Source organism: Natator depressus, chromosome 7 (genome assembly GCF_965152275.1).
Source record: "Natator depressus isolate rNatDep1 chromosome 7, rNatDep2.hap1, whole genome shotgun sequence".
Taxonomy (NCBI): domain Eukaryota; kingdom Metazoa; phylum Chordata; order Testudines; family Cheloniidae; genus Natator; species Natator depressus.
The window spans coordinates 14,918,902-14,940,521 of NC_134240.1; the positions used below are offsets into that span (position 1 = coordinate 14,918,902).

A 21,620-nucleotide genomic window follows, 5' to 3' on the forward strand; every position below is an offset into this window, starting at 1 on the left:
GGGCCCTTCCTGCCTCTGCCTGGGCTCACATAGTACTTTTTTGTTGTCAGAAGGGGGTCATGGTGCAATGAGGTTTGAGAACCGCTGGTGCATCCTGTTGATGAATTTTGATGTCATGTAGGTATTAGCCTCCAAACAACTTCAAAAAATGCAAGGGTAAATCATGTACAACCCCTTCATTAATACGGCCCCCCAATGAACATGTACGGCCAATAATATGGCACATTAACAGCAATTGTAAAATCAGTCATAGCGGTGAATATACTGCTATGCTGTTATTCAGACTGCTGCATCCTCCCTCCTATGCAGTTCGTCACAGCATATTTTATCTAGAAGATGCGACAGCCATGCAGAATTCCTTTCTAAAACTGTTTATTATGAGTACATGGAAGGATAAAGACAATGCCATTGGCAGATGACAGGATTTTGGTCACTTGAGAGTTAATGATTAATCCAGAGTTCTTTTACTGTCAATTTAAAAACAGCCATCCCACCAAAAACCAATCTTATATTCTAAACCTCATTCAGCAAGTTGCTTAAGCATGTGTTCTAAGCTTAAACTGGTGTCTAAGCATAAGCTTGCAATGATGAAGAGGACAATTTTCAAAGGGCAAGTAGACTCCTAACTCCCATTAAGCACACATGTAACAAGTTGCAAAAAAAAAAAAAAAGTGAAACTTCTCTAAGCAAGAGAGCTGGTCTCTGTTTAACATTTTATTATCTTTAACAGGCAATAGGATATTGTCAGTATAAAATATACTTTAACCTACTGTAGGCAAATAGATAAAAACACTAGTACAGAGTGCCATAACTCAACATTTGGGGTATCCCCCCTCCCACACACACACACACACACACACCACAAAAGTATCTATTTCCATTGCTGCTTTTGACATCAGTAAAAATGTTATACATTGCCTCTGGATATGACAGAACTTTCAGCTAGCCATACACAAGCTATTATTAGAAAGTATAGATCTTTCCACTTGATGTTCTTCTCCCTGATTGCAGAAACAATGACACTATATAAATTAATTGAAGCAAAGAAAATATCTTCTGCCTTCTAAGGCTTTAAAGTATCCACTAATGAAAGTGGTCTTTTGGTTTTCCTGACATCCTAATTTCATTTTCTATGTGAAATTGTAAAACTGGCCAAGGCAACACTATAATCTTAAGCAGAACAGCATCTCTTGTTTTGTAATATTGCACTTGGAGAACTTGAAGAAAGCAGAGAAGGTTTGCAGCTCACACAGTGCATAAAGAGTTCTGCAATTATAGTAGGGGTGATGGTTCAAAAACATTGCCATTTTTAATTCATATTGGTATAACCCAACGGTGAACGCATGTTTCACAGGCCCCTCTGCCATTCTTCAGAGGGTATGTGGCGTTACAACCCAAAGTGTGGAAGCTTGCCTCTTTAGCTCAAACTGTAGCAGCTCATGCTTTCAAATGTGGAAGTCCTCAGTACAATCCTTAGGGTGTTAGCCAAGATAGCAGCCGTCATACTGACACAATGTGTTTGCACAGATGAAAGTGGATATTACTGTTTTGCCTTTTTAGTGGTCCCTGCATGTTTATTTTATACTCAAAAATGTTAATGAAGTGTAACTGGGGGAGAAATAGCCCTGTTCATCCAGGAATTAGATAGCTGTATGCTAAGATTGTTTTAAAGTTTTATTAATATATAATGCCTTCACAAACTTAAGAGCACAGAGACACCTCATATTACCTTTTGCTCAGGGACCAAAATGAGAGTGACTAAAATCTTAAATGGGGAAAGGAGGTGGGTAGGCCTATATTATCGACAAACTGAATGTAAAACACGAAACAACTGAAAGGAGAAACTTCTCAAAGGTTTTATTAGAATTTCCAATGAGAAAAAGTGCCTACATCATCCAAACTTTAAGAAGGATACAAGGTGGTGGTTAAAACTCACATTTGTTTTTACTCATGAAATGCACTGTGGTATCTTAAAAGATTCGTTTTGACAAATTTGTATTCTCATTGAAGTTAACAGCAACAGAATTTACCAATAAGCTCCTGAATGAAGGCAGTAAGATTTCAGCACAGTTAAAGAATTAAAGAGAAGTTGACTGTTGACATTTCTGCAAGTTCTTTCTAGCAGCTCAGAAACAAACTTGAATGGAGATGGGAGGTCAAGTTAACATGCAGCAGGCACATCTTGGGCAGCCATCGGTGAAAGCTTCTCTGGACCTCCTTGACAATATGTCACAGTGCTGTTCTGGCTGAACTCTGTCTAGTGGTAAGAGCATAGTTCTAGTTCCAAGATGATTCTGTAGCCTCTAAAGATTAGATAATCAGAGTGCCAGTTCTGATTGTGGTATTGGTGATACTACCTACATCTAAAAAGGAACCTGACCTCTAGAAAAGGACTAAGGCCACTAAATCATTTCTAACAGACCACTGAATGGCCATACTTCAGCAAACCTATAAGGCTCGGTTACCCAATCTGAGACATCTGATCCTCCTCCTCAAGCTATTTCAAGTACTTACAGCGTGCATTAATGTATCCCAGCACTCAAAGTACCCTTTCCTTCAGCAGTGTGAATGAGAGCCTCCTATATAATTCTAAAGCACCATATTTTCTGTTTTGCGACTACTACACAAGATTAAATACAAACTTGCTTTTTCCCCAGGAAAATAAACTAAATTTTAATAGTGTGATATTAAACTGTTTATTGCATATAAGTCAATTAGTCACCATGCACAATACACTAAAAGACTGATTTTCATATGGGCTTCAACAGGCCCTTTAATTTTGTACCTGCAAATAATTACATATGCAATTGTGTGCCCAAAGAACTTTTATGGGTCCAAACTTAGCCATTTAACTATCTGATCTTCAGGATCTAACATAAGCGGATATCTGAGTGATACCAGCTGAGTTCAAATATTTGCAAGCATACAGATCTAGGCAAAATTATTTATTAATGCAAAAACTGAATTAAAAATTTGAGAGTATAACTTCAGGTCAGTGCCTTATAGGTACAATTGTTGCCATAAACCACTTTTAAGAGACTTTGACTAGAATTAATGAGACACTGTGGAAAGTAAATTATATTCTATATCAAAAAATAAAGTATACATTTTTCCATTTACTTTTATAAAGAAATAACTGATAACATATGAAACAAATTTCCTTTCTAGATTGGCATTAAAGACTTAAATGTTTATTCCAGATTCTACTGCCTTTATTCACATTGAGTACTACCTTACATCCTCAGTAATCCCATTGATTATAAGAAATAAAGCACTATTCAAATTGAGTAATGGTGGTATGACAGGGTAGACTAGGCCCACAGACCCCCTACTGGAGCCTCGAGGTCCTCCCACCCCCATTCCAGGAGAAGAGCAGTGGAGTTAAGTCCTCCAAGCAGCCTACAGAGACTGCACAGGAAGCAGCCAATCAGAGGATTGCAGGCTAGTATAAAAGGAGCTGCAGTGCAGACCAGAGTCAATTCTTTGCTAGAGGCAAAGGATTACAGATAGTGCTCTTGGCTGCCTAAAGAGAACTGCAGCACCATGAACAGCTCAGTGCTGGCAGGGACTGGAGGAGCAAGGAAATGCTCCTGAATGGCTGCTGGGCCTGAACACAAAAGAGCCCTGAGGTAAGGGTGAAGCTTTGGTGAAGGATGGAGCTTTGGAGAAGTGTCCCAGGAAACTGAAAGAAGCTTCACTGAAGGGTCACAGTGGCACCTGGCTGTTATTATTAGGGTCCCTGGGTTGCGACCTGGAGTAGTGGGTGTTCCTGGGTCCCCCCAATAGGTCACTGAGGAAGTGGCCTACAATTGGACAGCAAAAAACCTCTTGAAGGAGATCTGAACTATTCAGTGGCCCAGCTGAAGAGCTAGGGTTAGAAGGGCCCAGGGCAGGTAAAACCATTGCCTCCAGAGAGAAAGCCCTGGGGGTAGGGCTGGAACTGTTTAAAGACTCCAGGCACACCTGACCAGAAGGGGTGCTCATGAGAGGTGGGTGCCATGCCCTTACAGGTGGAAGAATCTGGACCTAAATAATTCAACAATGAATTACAATTTTTTTATAGTCATCTCAAACCAATCTAGAGAATTCTCTTGTAATGAATTCTATTCAATAGGTTTTTAAAGTAATTTCCATAGAATCTTATTTGGTTTCATAGGAGAGGTCATTTAAAAACAGGTCTACATCCAGGCTGATGTACGGTCACTGTGCCACCAGAGATCCACAATCAAAAAGTGGTTTTGCTGCCTTTTGCCCTTCATCCCTGTTGAACTTAAGCATGGCACAGGTGCTTTGGGGGAGAAAAGTTGATGCAGCTTTATGCACCAGCATCTCCTTACACCCAACCAAATTAACAGGACTGGCATCAGGCTCAAAAGGAGATTGCCCTGAACACTTGCATTCATGGCTTTAAAGAAGAGTATGGGGTTCAAAAAGAAAAGTGCTGGTGATTCAGAACAAAAACTTGGCCATTATTTAATACCCCATAGCCAGTGGCCTACAGACAGGTCCAGCCAGGGGAACTTGAACAATCCACATTGACATGTCTACAAGGGAATTATCACATTGAAAGTGCCCTACTGTAATAGACTCTGGCAGTATTTAGCATAGAATAATCTTGCTCCATCACACTGCCACTACCTTACCCAGAGACTCCTTTAAGAACAGCGCAGAATAGAAAGATATATAAAAAGCAAGATTAGACACTGAAATCCATTTGCGATTAATTAATGAGTAATGAACTTGACAAAGTCTATGATCCTTATATGAATGGTAATACAAAAAGCACAAAGTCAACAATAAATATGCAATAAGGAGACTGTCCCTCTGAAGAAAAAACTTTGTTTTCCCTTGGCCTGGAGGCAAAGGCAGCATTAGACAATTTCAAAAGTGACAAGAGCACTTTCTCTTGAATGGTTCTAAAACATTAAATTAAGTAACAGCTTTGCTCTTTGAGTAACGTTTGGTAACTGGGTAACTGTTCTGAGAAGGAAATATTTGTGATGCTTTTCCGCTTGAGCGCCGCACACATCATAATATGTATTGAGATGTCTGAGCAGTAATGGGAATATCTTTCAGAGGAAAGTGTGTTTGGTTATTTACAAACAAAGACTATATTTAAATTAACATTAGAGAAGCAGCACAAGCCATGGGAAAGCAAAGAAGTTCAATGGAAGTTTTCTGTGCTGTCCTTTATGCACCCTGATGTACCTACCTTATGGCCCTGACTGCAAAGTTTGGATCCAGAACTAGGGCTTTGATTCAGTATAGATGTCAGGGTCCAACTGTAAGTTCAGAGCCAGATATTTACAGTAAACTCCTGATTGTCCCAAAAGCATGGGGGACATGGATTTTATTCGGACAATCAAAAGAGTTGGAGTTGGTCACTCAGCAAGGGGGTGGCCTCCCCTGCAGCCAGGGGCTTGTCCTCCTCCTCCTCAGTTCTGACTGGGGGTTTCTGCTCTGCTCTGCACACTCACTCCCATGACAGCAGGGCTGCAGAGGGCTCCCTGTGCTACCTCAGGCCAATCACACTCAATCCCTGCAGGCACAAGGAAAGCAGTGGTATCTGCAGAGCAGAGTTGTGGTGGGCAGGGAATTGAGTGTCACAGGCCCTGCGGCAGCGCAGGGAACCCCCCGCTGCCACCAGAGCATTCAGCAGCCTGGTGGCCTCCCTCACGGCCGGGGCAGCTCCCAGACTAGTCCTCTGCTCTATTATCCAAATCGCTTCCATGTCCCCCAACATGAGATACATGCTGCAGATGGCATGTATCTCATGCTGGGGGACACTGAAGGGATTCAGATAACATGGAGGTTCAGCCAAACAGGAGTATATGATACTTCCCCCAAATGTTGTGAAATTCAGATGGGTGTGGGGGCATTCATTTAGACCACATGGAATGTAAAACATTCAACTTCCTGGATAAATCATTAACCAGTGGAATACTTAGGTATAATACGATGGTTTTAAAACACTGGCCTATATCCTAAGCTGACGTAAGTTGCTGTAGCTCTTGATTTCAATGGAGCAATGCTGATTTACACCAGTTGGGATCTTCCCACTGTATCAGCCTTACCATCACATTTCTTTACTGTGTTAATTGGGGCAGGCGGGGCAGGGGGATTTTCCAAGGCAAACAGGTGTCCTCAATGGAAGCTTAGCACCAATCTTCTATGGATCTCTTAGAAATTCTTCCTCCATGTTTCATTCTCCAAACATTAAACAGAGGAGCTCAGATACTACAGTAATGGAGGCCATATAACACTTAAGGGCCAAATATGCTCCATTTAGTATTTGTTCTATTATGTTCTCTGAAAAAGTTAAACTTACCAGCTGGCAACTGCCAGTTTCCTTTCTTCTTTTTGCTTTTTCCTAATCTTCCAACATCCCCCTCCCACAATTTGTGACTTGTCTAAATAAGTAACTGTCAGTAGCTCAAAGTCAGCCCTTTAAGATCATTTCTACAGCTGATTGGTAGGGGAATATCTGGACATACAGCACAACAATCTTCCAGTTTTAGCTTTGAACTGGCTGGGGGACAAATTCTTTTCTTTCACACCCATTGGGGTTTTGCTCCTGTCTCCATGACAGCACAATACAGATGCTAGGAGGAATGGCCTGAACAGGAACAGAGAAATTCAGGGTGTTTGGTAGAGGGATGCATCAATGGCAGCAGAGGAGAATCAGAATCTGTTGTGGGGACAAGATGCCTCAGTGGGCATGGGAAGAATGCGTTTTGGGATTTGCACGTCACCACTGTGAAGCAGCGTATCATACCAGAACAAATGTAGCTTGTTTGGGACGTGACAGCAGCATGTCACCATGAGGCCATACCCTGTTCCTCCATATTTTCCATCTTTTTAAAGGAATCCCAGGATGTCTTTTGTATGAGACTGACATTTTAACAGGCCTTTCCTTGGTTGTTTCATTTCAGACTATCCTTCATTGAATGCCTCTTCACATCACAGCCACCTTCCCAGCAACCTCCTTGCAGACAGGATACAAGCCTGCCGCTCAGTATTGTTTTTCACAAATATCATTTCTCAGCATAAACTCATCTTCAGTGCATAATATAGATCATCCTGTTTACTGGATAGCCTTTCTGCAGAACTAGAGCTTGCCAATAAGAGCTGATTGCTTTTGATCCATTTTATTAACTGGAACAGAGTTACATGTAAATATATCCCATCTGTAGCTCTCAGATCCATCCCTTGTTAGCAATCAAAGAGCGTCATGAAAGATAAGTCAGGGTACAGAACACATACAAAAATATGACCTCACAAGAAGTGAGACTCTTACCAGGCTGCTGAGCTGTAGCAGAATATTTGCTGCAATTTTATTGACCTTCAAACTATCATCAACTTTTTGCCAATTTTTAAGGGCAAAAAGTACAGTAATTTCTAAAGGACAGTCACTGGATTTTTCCTCTAGTAGGCCCCAGTTCTAACCCATCGTTATAACAGATGCCTTAGGCTATTCTGTTGGAACTCTTTGAAATTAAGTAAAATATCAAGAAGAACAGAGTCACATTTGAATCAGAGCAGCTTAGAGGAACAGAGAGGAAATATGCTAGACAAGTAATACAATTCTAGTAGTTGTGTATGCTGTGATTCTTCAGCATGCTTACTTATAATGAAGGGGGAGACTTAGTGGGGAACTGTCTGTGCATCTTTAATACAGAGGAAATATAAACTGTATATATAACAATAGGTAACAGTGTCTGTGGTACAATTTCACAACAGAAAATGACCATTTTTTTCTGGAAATGTGTGGCATCTTTGGAAAGTATTTTGATCATGTTTCTATCAGCAAAGTCACAATAACTTCTGATGCTCCAGTTGCAAGAATTCAGGATAGAAAATTCTTCCCCTATTAGCCAGTTTTCAATAGCCGTTCCCCATGCTCTACTACTAGTAGAGTTGGCTGAAACATTTTCAACAGAAAATTTCAGTGGACACTAAAATATTTTGCAGAAGTGTTCTGTTGAGACAGTATTTTCATCAAGCAAGTTTCTCGGGGGCAGGAGAGCATTTTAGCACTGTGGGATTTGCCTGATTCAGAGTAATCTAGGATGAAAATCTGTGCTCTGAATCAGGCAGAACATGGATTTGAACCTATGGGTCCTACATCCCAAGCCACTAGCCAGACTAAACTACAGAGTTACTGCCTCACTACTTATGGGTACACCTACGTTGCAGAATAGGACCGTGGGTGTCTCAGCTCAGGTCAGCTGACTCAGGCTAAGGGTCTAAAAATAGCAGTGTAGACTTTCCCACAAGGGTGGGAGCCAAGGCTCTAAGACTCATCCTCCCCGGCCAGGTTTCAGAGCCCTGGCTCCAGCCCAAATGGGAATGTCAACAGTACTATTTTTGGCCTTGTAGCCCAAGCCCGAGTCAGTTGACCTGGGTTGAGACTCACTGCTGCAGGGTTATTTTTCTATTGTTTGTGAACAGAGTGGACATACATTCTCTCTTCTACACCTCTTTCCACCTCCCTCTGTTGCTTTAAAAATTTCAAAAGATTTCATTTTTGTTCCATATTGGAATGAAACGATGTTGAAACCTCAAAGCATTTAATGAAATGGAATTGTTGTTTCCTGGCCATCCCTAACCACTAGCTCTATTTTAATTAGCTAACTTCCCAGCTTTACAATGCAATTACTCTATTTTTCGTCATGTAGAGATGCTACTTTTGAACACAGTGCCAGGTCATCAGCACAGCTGCTGTCAGCTTCCTAAAACCCTAAAAAATACTGAACACGAGAGATAAAAGCATAATAGAGTCCTTGGAAGGCTGAATTTTATTGTAGTTATGTTGGCTCATGAAATAGTAACTGTAACCAAATCATCCTTATTACCATCTTGCTTTTCCCTTCCCCTTCTCCCCCCATTCACACAGACTTCATTTTTGATCTGGTTTTAGTAATTGTCATTTCCAAAACTCTTTCTACATCAGGACTTGCAATACATTCCAATGGTCCAGGAGCAACAAAGTTTCTTCTTCTTTTGAAAGAGTCTACTGCTTCGAGATAGGCCCTATATTTAAAATGGGGAATGCTGCCAGAATTGCAAAATAAAAGGAAGTATGATCCATTTACACCATTATCTCTAACTCTAGCAACCTGTGTAGATATTGGCTGCTAAAGCCATGCTGAAATTTAAGTTGGGGATGGGGAAAACTGGAGAAGAAAGGACCAAGATGATAATAAGAATTACTTCAGATGCCATAGATGCTTTAAAAATCAATTCACTGGGGTTCAACCTGGCAGACACTACCCCGAATGAGGGATCATGACTACCCTCCCTTTAGATACAGCCAGATGGAATATAAGGGAGGTTTAGTTATTCTCATTCATTATTTTTACCAGTTGTTACGATATGCAGGGGGTGCTACCATGGAGCAAATAATGGATGGAGGAAATAAGTAATGAAGTCTGATATTGAACTGATTGGTGGTTGTTTTCCTGCACGGGGTGCAAGAAGAAGGAGGGTGGTTGGTTGAAGGAGTGATCTAAGGAAGACGACGTTGCAGTCTGAGCATGTGGCACAGCATTCTAACCTGTGCTCTGCTAACATCACAGAACGCCACTTAATCCAATTACTCCCAGTGTCAACATCATGGGTTCACAAGTTTCACCCCATAATTTCCATGCTTCTGGTTGCTACTTGTACTGCATCTGAATGGCTGCTTGAGAAACATAAGGTAACAATCACATAGCTTTTCCTCACTCTTCCCCTCACTGAGCCAACTGGCCAAGCTTCAAGGGCTTAAAGATTGAACATCCAAAAGGTTTAGATTCCACTTAAGAATCCTGAATTGATAGGAGTCAGGGGATTTAAAGATTCCACAAAATACCCCTAGCATTAACAAACAAACAAATTCTCTTTTACCTGTCCTTTCTGAAAGCCACTGTACTAGGTCTGTGGCCATTAGAGCATCCTGGTTGTTGCCCTGCTGCATGCCAGGGCCCCTCTGAATTTCAAATCAGATTCTGCTGCCCCAAACTGCCTCTTGCATCAAAGGAGAATCTCCATGAGTACTAACAGTACAAGGCCTGTCGCACAGAGTTCATCATCACGTTCCTATTATGCCTCTGGCGTTTAGGGCCGTGACGAAGCTCCTCCATGCCTGCCTGTTTCTGGCACAGAGTTAAGCATATTCGTTCCATTCAATGTAAAGCAATGGTGCACAAGCACACTAGCCTGCTCATTCCACTCCAGCAGAGGCAAAGATTTTATTGAAATCACTGACAAAGTTTGAAATAAGTCACCTTATCACTAACAGATTCAAATCATGAAAAATCAGAATAGGGGAAACCTACAGCCTCCTTGAGCCCTATCGTGGAATTTATAGGTGTCCAGCCCCACACTGTGTATGGGCCTGTGACTACAGAACTTCCCTTCTTCCACAAGCTACTGAGAAACAGGACGCCCATGAGAAGCCCAGTGTTCACACATAATGCCTAAATAGGATACCCACATCCCACATTTGGATGCTCAAATCAGCACTTAGATGCATACAACAGGTATTTGATGCAAGTACCAGTCTGAGTGTCCAAATCCCTCATTTGTCAATCCAGTTAACTGGCTGTGTTCGAACACAGAGCCTCAGTGTGCCTATAGCCTGCCATCCAGAAAAATGAAGCAACATATTCATCTCATATGACCAAGCTTTCCTAACCATGAATAAAATGATCGTGATGAGAGTGTGTGTGTTTGTTTTAGAGACTATGAAGAGAGTGCTCAGACAGGATTCCCAGATTCTCTAGTAGCCCATTTCAGCTCTGGTGATGCAGATGGATATAAATGGTTTGGTAAATGGTCACACTGTTTACAGAGACACTTTCCAGCCATTGAAACAGTAAAAGCTGCTGGGTGGATGAACAATGACTGTGTGAAAGTGCATCTGTTCAAGAAAAATATGAGAGTAAGTCCCATGTAATTTTATTAGAATCTTCAAAAGTTAAGTAATCCCAAATGGTTGGAGTATTTATGAGCAGAACACAAGTACGATCAGGCAAAACAGTCCCTAGTGGGTAAAAAAATTTACAAGTATGCCGTATACTATCCAAGAGTGCAATAAAGCAGTTCCTCAAGTGTAAATATTTACAGGCAGAACCAAGCTCTTTCAGATTTTTGAGTGATTGCCTGGTTGTGACTATGGTTTCAGAGAGCGTTTCCCTTATTAGCTGTTCAGCACTACCCAGCGAAAAGCAGCAGCAGCAACAGCCCTTCAATGATTGACTTCGTTCCTACTGGAAAGGCAGTCAAAGAGGAAGAAACTAGTTTTAAAATTGAGATCACGTGGCATGCATTCCCTGTCAGGTTTTAAAATGCAGACAAGGAGAGAGAGAGAGAGAGAGAATGAATGAATGAGCCTGGTCATTTATTTGCACAAGCACATTTATAATCACCATGTATGACAAAGGAAAATGAAAATGACAAGCTCAGCCAAACTGGAAATGCCAATAAATGTAGTTTACAGTGTTGTTGTAGCCATGTTGGTCCCAGTATATTAGCAGGACAAGGTAGGTGAGATAATATCTTCTGTTGGATCAACTTCTGCTGGTGAAGCGGACAACCTTTTAAGTTTATACAGAGCTCTTGTTCAGGCTTGAAGGCACATTTTCCCCTCAGATCAAGTGAGACCTCATTCCCAATACAGCCTCAGAAGCCAATTACAGAAATGTACAACCACATCTTGGAACTACACCTTGTATTCTAATACTTCTCAGGGGTCAAATTAAGAATCCCAAGACACTGATGAATATGCTACCTCCCTATCCAGATACATCAAGATACTAAACACTAGAGTTCAGTAAATTCTTGGGTTGTCAGTTCATAAATTTGTAGTTTTTTCCTTGATCAAAATGAAAACTCCCAAAATGTTCATTTCTGGGTTAATGAAATATTTTGTTCAACAGTAAATTCTTTTGCTTTGTTGTTTTAATTTAGTTTCTTTTGAGGGGCTGATGGTGGGGGTTTTTTTGTCTTTGTTTTTTTACAAAATTTGACCTGAATTTGCAAATAGTTTTGGTCAACCCAAATCTTCATTTTTGGCAATAAACTATTCACCCAAAAAACGTCTCCCACCTCTACTAAACACAGAAGGCCTCATCAGTTTCCTATAAGAGTGCTTTGAGCTGTCAGAATGGTGGGAAGGGACCTTAAAGGTGCCATAAAGGGGCAGCTGAAGAGTGCCTTAGTGGGAAAATTCTTTTGAGGACATCAGTTGCTTTCCACCCCCCATTTCCCTCCTTTTGGGGTCCAGGACTTGCTGGGGCTGCCTGGGGACTGGGAAGAGGCATGATAGAGATTGAATATAAATAAACATAATGCACTCCAGCAGGTGGAGTGGTTCCTAAGGAACTGTTTAACTGGCATAAGTCAGAGCAGTCCTAGGGCTGACTCTGACTTACAGTAGAGGCCAAAAAAACAGGAGTACTTGTGGGTTGGTCCAGGAATGGAGAAGATGGCAAAAGTAGCTGTGAGATATCTTTGCCTTCCCCTCATTCACCTGCACCAAGCATGAACTCAGTGAAACTGGGGAATGGGGATGGAGCCCAAATATGGGCAGAAACCAAAGAAGTTAAAAATTGGGAATATTGAGCATCTCATTAACCCTGGTCCAAACCAAGTTTATCAGGTCATCAACACTCCTTTCACTTAACAATACCTTGAGCAGAATGATTGTAGCCAATCCACAATAGCCCTGCATAGGCAAAATATAATTGCAACCAAACATTTTAAAAAAATCCTATTGTTTAGCATTGCTATCAGCAGAAGATTGGCACTAAGATTTGCCATTTCTCGGAGCCTCCTCTTTGCCTGCTGTGAAAAATAATGATCTGTTGATCTCAGATTGTCACTCACACTGTGTTCCCACTAAGCCAGCATCTGTCTCCTTCTTGGGTATCTTTTTGTAATATTTACTCGCTGGCAGGGGAAAAAAAAGAATTTTCCTCTTTCTAAATGGCATTCGTGAAGAAGTACTGACAATAATAATGATCAAATTTCAACAGACTTGCCCATAACTGTCATAATGATGTTGCTGCCTGACTACAGAAAAGACAAATATTTGTACTGCAGTTCAAGTGTCAGCACCTTTTGCAAGTATTTTATGACATTTCATCTACCATAATAAGTACAAATTATCCATGCTCAATTATTAAATACATAATTACACCAGTAGTGCGTTTAACTTCCAGAATAAATATACATTTTAAATCAGTGTTGTGGATTTTTGAATGACAAGGTAAAGCACTACAAATAAAGTCCCCATATTTTGGAGCATGTATTTCACCTTCATTATAAGCTCTCCCATAAACACACACACACACACACACACACACACACCCCCCTAATATATGTCAATCCGGAATGTCTGTTAATGTTGCTGAGGTTGTCATTAAGGTATTGTATTATTCTGGGAGGGAGATTAATATGTTGTGTGAAGTGTGTTTTACCATCAGTTTGAGGCTGACTGAAGTTGCTTGTCATGATGTCAAGTCTGTCACCATCTCTGGAAAATGTGCTCTGTGAGCATTAGGGCATGATTAAGAAGTGTCCCATAACCCGAAACTTCCTTGGTTTTTAGGGTTGTGTTAAGGACAAAGTAAGAGGGAACATCACACTTCATGAACTTTAATCCCTTTTGAAACCAAGTTTGATTGTTGAATGTGCAATCAACCCACCAAACTTGCTGGTACTGTATAATGCATGTGTTTAGCTGAAGTGCAAAACTACAGTCCTAGCCAGTTGTGATCATTTAGTGAGAGCAAAAAGGCTAGTTTCCAGGTGGCTGTCTGGCCTGGATTTAAAAAAAAAAAAAAAAAACCACACACACTACAGAGTCTTGCAATAAGCCTGAGATCGGTCCATAGCCACCAAGATACAGACACCTGCCCAGATCTCCTGCCTCTGTATGTTCTGACTGAGACAGATTCCCCATGTTAGCAACTACCATATTTCCACAGGCCAGATCTCTGGCAGCAGTAGCACCAACTTCCCGGTTAAACCCCAGCATAACTCATTGTTTTCAAGCCCATTCAGTCCTTTGCCACACTGATAGATTGGTCAGTCTGAATGACAAGTCCAGGCATTGTTTTTGATCTGTTGTCACTGAAAACTGGATGGAGTTCACAGAGAGAGTTCCAGGCCAGACCCAAACCTGGAAATAGATCTGATTTTCCAAAAGGCTCAAGAGCAGCTGTCTTCGGGAAATAGTTACCAAACTAGCAGAAATGTCATGAGTTCAGTTGATCTTGTGAGATCTCCACCTTTTGGGACCAAAAAAATCTCATAAATGCAATTCATGACAATATTTTGGTTCCATCCACTGTGAATCCTACCCTTTATTTGATCTTGAACTGAAGTCAAAATTTTATTTTAATCCTGATCTAGATTCACACCCTCACCTCCTCGTCTTATATGTAGGTACTGACAACCTGGATTGAAAGATCCTCTTTATTTGGCTTACACTAATTGTATTTGTAGCTGAAGGGTTATATTCATTCAAATAAATATTCTCACTGAAATGTATTCTGGTGTGTGGTGAAAGAAGTTTAGCTTTTGCAAGATTTTACAGGAGTCAAACACATAAAGAAGAGGCTGGCTGTTCTTTAGGACAATGCCCTGGTCTCCAATACAGGGAAAGCACAATGTCTCTCTCTAATAAAAATGACATTCTTGTCTCACATTGTTTTATCACTTGAATCTTTTGGGCTCTCCTCATTTCATGACACTCCATACACACTGTTTCCTTGGCATTTGTGTCATACTGATCCTATGGGACCAAGTGGGCATTTCCACCTCCCCAACCAGTGCACTCAAAGATTCCAAGGGTTCACCCCTGACATAAGCTCCTGTAACTTCACTAACATAAACGGGAGCTGCAGATGCTGAGAACCTCTTGGGGGAAGGAGGAGGGGAAAATCAGGTCATTTATTTAGGAGTCTAAATTTGGATTTCAATCTTCAACTATAGGCACCAGGTTTGTAAGTTACAGCTTCAGTGCTTTTGCATGCAATGCATACAAAGTAACCAATAGCTACAGTTGGTAAGTGACAAGTGAAAGAGGAAATATTGCACATAAGTAGCAGCACAACGTGCTGTCCTGTTCCATGCTAGGAGTGACTATTTCCATGATGGGTAACACAAAACACGTACCTATCTTTCGTGATAAGAGGTTCTATATAAGTAGAACATAAGCTTCTTTTAGTTATAACCCAAACAGCAGTATATTTGGCAGATCACCTCTGGGCCTGTTTCTAGTATTAGCCGTGTCACCACAAGGAGAAAGGGAGCAATCATTTCAGTTTGAACAGGAAAGACAACAACAATGAGACTTTGCACTTCTTCGTGTCGCTTTACGGCATGCAGCAGTGTAAAGATTTCAGAGCACTTGACAAATATTAATAACTGTCTCATGGAGGTAAGTATCCCCTTTCTTATCCCTATTTTACACATGGGGAAAAAATGAGACAAAAAAGTTAGGGCTACATTTTTAAATGCCAATGCATACACCTAGGCACCTAAAACCATATTTAGATACCCAAATAACTGACCAGATTTCAGCGGAGAGGCCCATGCATTGCTCCTATTGACTTCCGTGGTGGGAGTTCAGAGGTACTCACCACCTTTGAAAAACAGTCTATGCAGGTACTTAAATATGGATTCGCATTTCTAACTTTAGCAAACAAATTCTGGCCTCAGTAACTGACTCATGGCTGCACAGCCAGCCAGGGTCAAAGCTGAAACCAGAACTTTGATCTCCCAGTTTCCAATCCTGTGCTTTAGCCGCACTTACTCGTGACCACCTAAGCAAACCACAGATTATAACCACCACCACAAATCCCTACAAGAAAGCCATTAGACACAGCAAGGGTTATAGTTATTGATTGTTTATGCTGCTCATCGGCCAGGAACAGACTGAGCAACAAGATGGCGGAAGGGTCTGAAGTGAAGTGTGGATCGGGGTCTGTATACATGCGAGCAAGAACTGAGAGCTGTGTTTGTTCTTCATGGATAATAACATCAAAATGTCACAAAGAGCTCCTCAATTAGTTTAGTGCCAGACTGTATCATAGCACTATGACTGCTAGCCCTGCTGCTAGTAGCAGCTGCTCCTGGCTGTGCTTTGTAGCTGGATTGACTAAAGGTTACTGCTGTATCTGGCAGTCCTCACTCACTTGTTTGCAGGACAGGGAGAATCAGATGTGAAGTGAAGCTGGGATCAAGACCACCTGGGGTAGTTAAAGATTCCGTAGAACTTACTGCCAGGGCAAGACTGTTAATGCCAACTGTCCAAACCAAATCCCATCCTGGGTTACTGACTCTCCCTCAATAACACTGCCCTGCAATTTCAATTGAATACTTCTTGCATGATGTTACTGAGCCCTGTTAATAAGTTGCCATGTTCCAAGGCTGAGATATTCACACTTCAGTGGTGGGTGCAATGATACCTGTGCTGAGCACTTAGCTCCCACTGAAACTCGACAAAAGAAAGGGGGAAAGGTGTTCTCTGGACTTGCTAGTAGGAGTGATACCTCTGAGGCACAGGCCCGCAGTTCATAGGTCACTAAGGAGGATGGCACAACTACTGTGCTAGTTTGGGACTTGGGAGACCTAAATGAAGACAGACAACCTGTGTAACCTTGAAAAGAAAAGGAGTACTTGTGGCACCTTAGAGACTAACCAATTTATTTGAGCATACGCTTTCGTGAGCTACAGCTCACTTCATCGGATGTATCCGATGAAGTGGGCTGTAGCTCACGAAAGCTTATGAACAAATAAATTGGTTAGTCTCTAAGGTGCCACAAGTACTCCTTTTCTTTTTGCGAATACAGACTAACACGGCTGCTACTCTGAAACCTGTGTAACCTTGGTGTCACTGAGTGACACTGGCCTTTTAAGCAGGAAAAAACCAGGGCACCTGTGAGACTCATCAGCTGACTCCAACTGGGCTTAAAAGAGGGCACTTGTGGCCCAGAAGGAAAAAGACACCTGGTGATCAAAGATGCCTGAGGTAGTCTGAAAACTGGCAGTGAGAGCTGTTAGAGATAAGGAGACAGTGGGACATCTCTGGGGAAAGCTGCAGACAACAGAAGGCTCTCTGCAGGCCCTCCTCAGAAAGAGGGAGGAATGGTCCGGAAGTCAGAGGACAGGCTAGCCTGCTGAACTTTCTGAAGCTAGATGGCCAAAGAGGGCTGAAGATGGGGACAAAGGAGTGGTGAGAGATGCCAGAGCATGGTCAGAGATGCTGGGGCTGTACTTGGTGTGTTGCAGGTACTGCTTGGACTATGCTGGGGAATGCTGGATTATGGTTGTGGGACTTTGATTATAACCCCACAAGGGCTATGGATACTTGGATAGCCTTTAAGGACTATTCCTGGGGACTCTGAAGGGAAAACTGAGGCCACTGCACCAGTCATATACCCCAGGCAGGGTCTCCCTATCACACTTGATTAAGTAACAATCTCTTTGCATCCTAGTTCCCTGCTTGTGAAATGGGGTAATAGCACTTCCTTTCCTCACAGGGGTATCGTGAGGACAAATACTTTAGATTGTGAGGAGCTCAGATACTTCATCACTGGGGAGCTATACAATTACCTTAAACAGTGAGAAAGCCAAAGAAGTGGACAAAAGTATGCATCAGCAAAATTTGCTTGTACTTGTCATGATCCCAGAACACCAGTGTGCAAACGAATCTTAGCTTTTCCAGCCCATTTCAGTTTCTAATCCTATTATTTGACACCACCCTCTGACTGATTTATTATATTTTTCCTTCAAATTTTTTTTACACACAGTGCTATGACAATCTAGGTCCAGACACCCCCAGGGGAGAACAAGAGGGTCTGACCACACACACACACCCCGCCAAAAACAAACAATTGAATCAACTGGTTGTAGACAATGTTTCTGTGTATAAAAATGTCAAGTAAGGTTTTTTTTAAAGCTTGTAATATCCTGAACTTGATGGTCATTAGGAGATATATATATACTGGTTATGGTTATGAATTCATGCATGTACATATATGTAGAAAAATTGTAATTGTAACTAGGCTGCAAGAAGAGGGGAGAAACCAACTGCAAACCATGTTAAAAGGGAAGAGATTTGAAGTGAAGGCTATCCAGAATCCGAGGGACAGCATTGGTTATCCATGAAGCACAGGATCTTCTATAGGACAGAGGGCACAGTGTGCAGCAATAGGGAACTTGTATTAGAAAAGAAAATTTAGCTAATATGCATGGGTCCTGCGATTGTCTCATATCTATTTTCTGTGTAAATTCTAGGTGTTTGCTTTTCCTTACTATTTCATCTTCAAATCTAGGATTTTTCTATTAAATAAACCTTTGGTTTATTTTTTACCTCCAGCAGGTCTGTTGTGCCAACTGTGTGGAGTGCATGGGCCAAAGTGAACTTATAACTGGGGGAGACAAACCAGAGGGGAAAACTTGGCCTGTCAGGTGGTTAAGAACTCTGGGAGATGGACTGAGGGGACTCGAGACCAGAAAGGATTGTTGAGATCACCCTGCAAGTAGCAACTTGGCTGGTGGAAGCCAGGATGTGACCTTATACTTGTAGGCTGGCTACTGGTGTCAGTGCTGAACCATAGTAGCATAACATTAAGATACCCACGGTTACAAGACAGGCACTGAGAGAACCCCTTATTGGTCTGAGCAATCCCCAAAACATTACAGCCACTTCTATTGCTGGCTGTCAGACACCCAGCACTTCTTTCAAGTGTTGCTCCCACAGTTTTTTCCCCCCCTTAGGCAGAAAAAACAAAGGCATTCAAAATAACCTTCATATTATAAATCCCTTGCAAGTGAATCCACCACTCTCTTGCTGTTAGTTCTCATTTGAATTTCGTGCCAGTGAAAGGTGTTGTATTGGGAGTTTGGAAGGATAAAATCCACCATCCACATAAGTACAGAAAATCAGACCAAATGGGCAACCAATGGGAACAAGCCACAATTATTACTGACTTCGGTTAGATTTGAACCAGCCATCTAGAGATGAAAAATCCATCTCCCATTGTCATTCTCCCTAGTCATCTTGCTCCAGGTTTTCAGCACAGAAGAGAAGGGCAAGAAAAAAAATGGAGAGAAACCTCTCCCTTCAAAGTTACAGGAAACCAAAAAAGCAAGAAGGAAAAGGCCTTTAGCACTGAGTGTCAAAGCAGCTATTCACTCAGCCAATGAAAGAACAAAGAGGCTGAGGCTCCAGCCTCCAGAACGTACTAGGTCTTCTCTGGATGGAGAGAAGAGCTATTACAGGTTGTCGCAGACCCTGTTCAATGGACTTCATACAGACTGCGCTCCTCTAAGGATGCTGCCATTAGAGGGAACAACAGCTCTTAGTCATCTCCATGCCCTGGAAAGAGGGAGAACTCATTAACCTCACAGTGAGCAGGACATGGACCAGATGTTAGTAAAGTGGTGTGGCTTGTTGGACATGTAAAGAGATTTACCAAATCCTTCTTGACTCAAGATCTAGGCTCAGTTCAGCAGGGAATGAACATAAGTATGGGCTTATTATTTAGCTGAGCCAGTTTTGTGCGCCACAGTGGATAGGGTGGGGGAACGTTCTCTTTGTTTTGCACTTCGGCCAGTCATTTTCCACTCTCTCTCACATCACTCAATAATTTGTTATAATTGAATCCACATTAACAGGCTGATTGTGATGCAACGTATGTCTTTGGTATTGCCACATGAGTCAGAGTCCACAAAATCATCAGATTGGCTTAAATTATGAGATTTTTAAAATAAATTCAGGGTACTTATTGCTTGCATTCTGGGTCCCCCCAGTCATGAGGGCCAATTTTTTTTTTTAAATAAAAGCTGAAATTTCCATATCAACACACAAATCTGGTGGGACAGACTATACCTGTGGCCTACTGAAATAATCTTCGTACAAGATATGCCTTGCAAGGTATCATTTTAAAACTGATCATTTGCTGATTATTGTCCTGGTAAAACGTATGTACCAACATTGTATGTGAAGCTATAAACGGTCACTGCATGGTTTAGTTAACACATGTTCCAAACCACAGCCCTGCCAACAGAAGTTGGCAACCAGGTTTGTCCTAAACAAAAGAATGTGTGTTTTGCTTAATTTGCATGTAAGCAGTGAACAGAGAGTCATCACACCAGTTCCCCAGAGACAAAGGGCAAGCTGACACCTCAGCGAGGTGCAAACAAGCCATTACTTGCTAAGTGGCCATTCTTTGGCAGGAAAATATGCAAGGGCAAAAAAAAAAAAAAAATCTACATCTTAGCAAAGAAAGAAAATGGAATTCTCGTTTATGCAGACTGTGTCACCTTTGCTCCCAGCTAGAAATGATTCTCAAAGACAGGACAGGACTATACAGGGGGTCCTGGGTATACGTCTCCCTCTTATCCATTGTTTTGCATATCAGTCGCTCATCAATAGGGGAACATGTTCCGATTCATGTGGGTCCCGACCCACATATCGGTCGTTTGCAGTACTGTACTGCAAGTTGAAAACAGATGTGCAGACCAACGTGAATCGAAACACGTTCCCCTATTGATGAGCAATGGATATGTGACAGGTATGGGTCACTACAGGTGGGCTGCGGCCTACCCACTTAATATCCAGGCCCACCCCCAGCTCTCTCCGACCCCAGCGCTTGCCCCACACTGCCCGCCCAGTACTCCAGCTGGGGAACAGGGTTGAGGCGTGGGGGGCTTGCCCAGCTCCAGCACTCCAGCCACGGAGTGGGGTTAGGGGCTTCCAAGACCCCAACCCCGCTCCCGGCTGTGGCACTGGGAGGGCAGAGCGGGGCAAGCCTCAGCACCCCAATCCCGAACCCATGCTGGACAGAGCAGGACAAGACCCTGTGCCCTTATCCTGTGCCCCAGCAGGAGCCCCAGGCAGAGCAGGGCCAGCCCCAAGTGCTGGGCAGGGGGCAAGAGTGGGGGGTGCACATTTTTCCAGGGCCCCCGGCCAGACTGTCTATCCCCCCCGTCTGCGCAAGACTGGCAGTAGGCGGGGAGAGGCCACCAGATCGCTCCTACCCCTCGCCCCCCTCCCCGATCACTGCCAACCATCAATTCACTGCCGAGAAGGGACAAAGGAAGCAGACATTAAACAGAAGGGGTCCTGACTTAAGAAGTTTGACCAGTAAAGACTGTTGAGAGCACGTGGTAGCAAACTTTGCTTTGAATTTAAACATAGTTTAAGTTCGGCATTTATCTTTATTTTTCTCCTAACCATTTGACTTTTATTCACCTAAAATCTCTTTGTATTTAATAGATATGTTTGATATAATCCAGTGTGTTTAAATTGAAGTGTTTGGAAAACTCCATTTGGGGTAATAAAATCTGTGCATATTGTTTCCATTGATGAAATAACAGACCTATACACATTTGTATTGTCTAGGAGAGGGCCGGGCAGCACAGGACATACACTTCTGGGACTGGGAGTGTGTTGGGGTCTCCCTGAGGTGTAATTCAAGTTGGTAAGAGCATAGGTATTGCTAGCTGCCTGCAGAGCACACACACACACACACCTGGGGGTGACTTGCATCCTAGAGATAGTTTGTGAGCAATCCAGGCTGGAAGATACAAGAGTAAAGCATTCTAAAGCACACCCCAAG

At 42.2% G+C, this 21,620-nt stretch overlaps 1 long non-coding RNA gene across 3 annotated transcripts in view; it reads right to left on the reverse strand.

Annotated features, from left to right (window-relative positions):
* LOC141990402 (uncharacterized) overlaps positions 1 to 21,620 on the reverse strand; it is a 358,211-nt gene that overhangs the window by 197,050 nt on the left and 139,541 nt on the right. The gene's annotated exons all lie outside the window — the stretch shown is intronic.